General features: G+C 35.9%; 1 pseudogene; it reads left to right on the forward strand.

The window, feature by feature from the left end:
- The first annotated feature begins 1,744 nt into the window (after positions 1 to 1,744).
- Positions 1,745 to 3,821, forward strand: LOC143681202 (cytoskeleton-associated protein 2 pseudogene; annotated as a pseudogene).
- Positions 3,822 to 4,467: the final 646 nt, after the last annotated feature.

Here is a 4,467-nt window from a genome sequence, read left to right on the forward strand (position 1 = left end):
AGGACATTCTCTGGAGAAGGTGGGGGTAGGAGATTTTAAGCCATTTAAAGTCAATATAGACAGTAACCGAAGATTGAGTGCACCAATCTGTAAGGGATATTGAGCAAGGCACCAACAATGTATATAACAGAGTTTGAATGAAATAATAGAGACAATATATTGAATTGCCTGATACGCTGTCAACATGCAAAAGAATTCATTGCAGTGAGGGAGTTGTCAAGGTAACGGGACTGCACAGATTCAAATCTCTCATATATTCATCAACAAACTTTGCAGTTCAACAAAATCTAATAAATACATGCAAAACACACACCTTGAGCATAAATAGAAATGAGAAAAGGGCAAAACTTTATATTACCTTTAAGTAGCAATAAAAATATATCAATTTCAATTGGAGACATTTCTTGAAGTCTTGCCTCAGCCCTTGTCAGAGAACATGTGGGCTAGGAAATAATTACATAAAAGAGAAGTGGAGGGGAGGAGACTAAAAGTAGGTTAAAATCTTCTCCAGAAAAAGAGATCCCACCGTTGATGAAGAAATACTGAAGGTAAGTATTGACTAAAAGGCAGGGACACAGAAATAATACAGAAGTCAAGAAAACAATCTTGGAGGGGAACATGTCCTGGATAGAGAGGATGAAGAGAAAGAAAGAAACATCTTTGGAGACTGAGGGAAAAGGAAAGGGAAGCAAAAGGGGCTGATTTGGGTTTTTTCAATACAAAAAATTATCAGTGAATCAGGAGACAGAGAACCCTCTGCCCAATCACTAAGGTGCAAAGAAATCATGCAAGACAAGAATATTCTTAAACTAAGATCTCATAAATCTTTTAGGATGCCAGCCCTCTCTTTATAAGGTAGAGCAAAGCTAATCTTCAACACAAAATGACTATAGAATAAAATCAAAACACTTCAGTTGATGACAACTCCCCAAGAAATTACAGCTATAGAGCAAAAGAAAACTGTAGCACAATGCTCCAAATTGGATTAAATAACCTCAAACAAGCATTTGTGCTTCTGAAAAAAATACTTTAGATTACAAATACAAAAACTGAGAAGAGAAATGGACAAAAAATGTGGAACTAAGAACCAAAACAGATAAAAACAATAGTACAGGGCAGTGTGACAGTGGCTCAGTGGCAGAATTCTCACCTGCCATGCTGGAGACCTGGGTTCAATTCCTGGTGGCTGCCCATGTTAAAAAAAAAAATAGTTGATTAAATTTAGGCAAAGAATAGAGGGAAAGACAAAATTATATAAAAATAAAGATTCAGTTACAAGATAACCAAAGATAGATTTTTATGAAAAATTACGTGGTCACTGAACAATAAAAGATTCCTAAAGAGAATGAAAGTGAAATAATTCCAGAAATTAAAAGGATCAGAGAGAAAGTTGTTGAAATTGAAAGCAGGTTAAGAAAATCTAACATATATGTAATTAAAGTCTCTGGAAAAGAAAATAATTTTGAAAAATAAAAGAGAACCTGAATTTCTATATTGAATATTCCTACAACATATCTGGAAAAAGTGATGTGAAGAGCAGCTCTTAGACATATCCTAATGAAACTATTAGAGTGTAATAATAAACATTAAATCCTCAAGGTTTCCAGGAGAAGAGATAAAATAACATTCAAGGGCAAGAGAATTAAACTGGCTTCATATTGGCAAAAGTAGTGTATAAAGCAAGGCAAGGATAGGGGATCATTTCCTTAAAAAAAAAAACAAAACTCAAAGGAGACTCAGGGCCATGGTGGGACACTGCAGGCTGCGTCTCAGTCCTCAGAGTGCCTGGGGCTGCGATGAATCCTCTGGCTGTGCCCTGTGGTCTGCTGCCGATGCCCAGTCAGAGGGCCTGGCCAGGGTTCGGGGAGCAAAAAGCCTCAAGGAACCTCTATTAGAAAGAAAAACACATTTCATGCATACAAAGAGGAAGATCAGATATTATCCAGGAGACTGTAGTACGATGATATCTGAACAGGTCTAAGAATGGACAAAAATTCTGAAACTTAAAACAAAATGGCTAATAAAGGAAATACCCATAGACCTGCATGGAGCAAAAATCGTATGAGGACGGAAAAAAATTGTATTTCATGAAAACCTTCTAATGAATTAACCAAGTCAACTGTCACAGTTGATACACATAATTTTGAAGATAATAATCAAACTCTTAAGTTGTTACCAATTAAAGATGATCCCCCAAATCCACATATGAGATTTAGCTAGGGAATTCACTTAAAAAAAATAGTAAAGAAAACCAAATGACTACAGAAAACCACAACCAAATGCTGTGAACTTTCCTAAGAAACCTGTGCTTGGATCTTATCGTGACCAAATTGTTCAGTCTAAGTTTAATTCATTTAAGAAATCTCTGTGGGTCAAAGATGCAAGTTCTGCAACAACCCCAAAACTTTCAAGTACTATCTCTTAAGCCACAGAGCTTCAGCCTATAAACACCAGCAGTGCAATGGTGAAAAGTAATAGAGCCTCAAATGGAACTAACACAAAATTTGTGAGCATTACATGTCAGGACAGACAACTTGTGTGACCTTTCATTAGCAGTCAGGACAAGGTGAAACAATGTTACAATCTGGAAAGGAATTACTACGATTAAAAACAGATTTATCTAGGGTCAAATCAGTTCTTCTTAAATCACAAAAAGAAATGAGACATCATCAGCAAACCCGGTTTCTGAAATAATAGCCAGACCAGCTTCATCTGCTAACACCAAACTAATAGAAAAGTCCGAAACTGTTGACCAGTGAAGACTTGCTACAGCCAAAGCAACTTTTCATAGATAAGCTCAGCCCAAAGAAACTTCAGAAGATAGAAAAATATGTCTGATTGAGTGGAAGGCTGGCAAAGGAAGAGTGTTGAAAAGGCCTCCCAGCTCCACAGTACTTAGCTAGAACCTGAAGGACAAAATGAAAAACCAGTTAGGTCTAGCTGGTCTACCACGGCAGAGGAAGATGAACAGAACTGAAAAAGCAAACAACACATTTTGTGACTGCCTAAAATCCTGATTAATGAGGGATTTACTGAAGAGGAAATACTGGCCACACTGAATGATCTGGTAAAAATATTCCAGATGCCAAAAACCTTGTTAAGTATTTGACATGCCGTGCAGGTCTTGAACCAATCACAAGTTCTATTGAAAATATTATCACAATCTATGAGAAAGCTATTCTGTCAGAGGCTCAGCCTATTGAGTAGATACAATGTGCAATTGTAGATATTTTAACACTGAGGAGTCCAGAAAAAGCTAATTTTGGAGAAAATACTGAGGCTTGTGCAGCCACAGAACAAAACCCAGCAGTCAACACTGAAAATAAAGGTATTAATCTAGAGCCGGGACAACTGGAAATGGAAAATAAACAACACAGAAATGTGATATTTCAAGATTGTGAAAAAGAACAAGAGGACAAAACAAAAGAGCCTGTCGGTGATGCTAAAACTACCAATAAAGAAACTAGAGAGGGTTGCTTAATTAAGCATAATGTTTCTACTACACCATACTTGCAAAGTATGTTATTTCTTCTACATCTAAAAAGAAGATGTAGTTTAATGGAAAAAATTCTGCATTTGAAGAGCTGAAGTTTCCAACACCAATGAGACATTCTCCCCATCTTCAAGAGAACAATTCCAAATTGCCTGATGTGTTAAAAGACCATTATCCTTGTGTATCTTCACTGGGACAGTTAACAGAATTGGGAAGTGAAAGGAATGCTTTTGTATGGCTTCTAATACTGCACTCTGCGGGATGTGCTTGGAGACTGAGACTGCAGAAGAGAACTAAAGCTCTGATAAAAATGGGGTTTTTAATATAAATATAGGAATGCTGCATTGTCAGAAACTGAGATGTTTTAGGTAAAATTTATAATTATATAAAGAAGGTACTTTATGGTAAGAAAGACAAAGGTGGTAAATTTAGTAGATATTAGAAATTTTTACAGTTGGTCTGAGTTCCTCTCTCGGTTAAACTTTAAACTTCCATAGCTTCCTTTAATGTAAGAAATAAGAATGGACTTAGGGATGGAATGTATATTTAATAAATGCAATTGTAATCTATACAGCATTTCTAAAATAACTAATATTTAAATTTGTTTTCTCTACATCTTATACAAATTTTACTGTTAAACCATGTCCCCTGAAACCTGACCGCTGTAAACAGTAAACATTCCTCTTCTCTGCAACATAAATACCGCCAATAAACATGTTTTGTAAAGCCAAAGAAAATTAAAAATTGTGAGTGAAAAATGTTATATCTAGTAAAGCTGTCCTTCAACCACCAAGGCTATAGACAAATTGTTTTAATGATTTAAGAACTCAGGAAATTCTTTAACCACACACTTATTCATCAATATACCAGAGGATGAGCTTCATTCAAGTATGATGTGACTGGAGAAACTCTGGCAAAAAGACAATTGGTGATGTTATTGTAGATATAAGACCAAAACAGAGCTGGGAAACAGA

Source organism: Tamandua tetradactyla, chromosome 1, assembly GCF_023851605.1.
Source record: "Tamandua tetradactyla isolate mTamTet1 chromosome 1, mTamTet1.pri, whole genome shotgun sequence".
Taxonomy (NCBI): domain Eukaryota; kingdom Metazoa; phylum Chordata; class Mammalia; order Pilosa; family Myrmecophagidae; genus Tamandua; species Tamandua tetradactyla.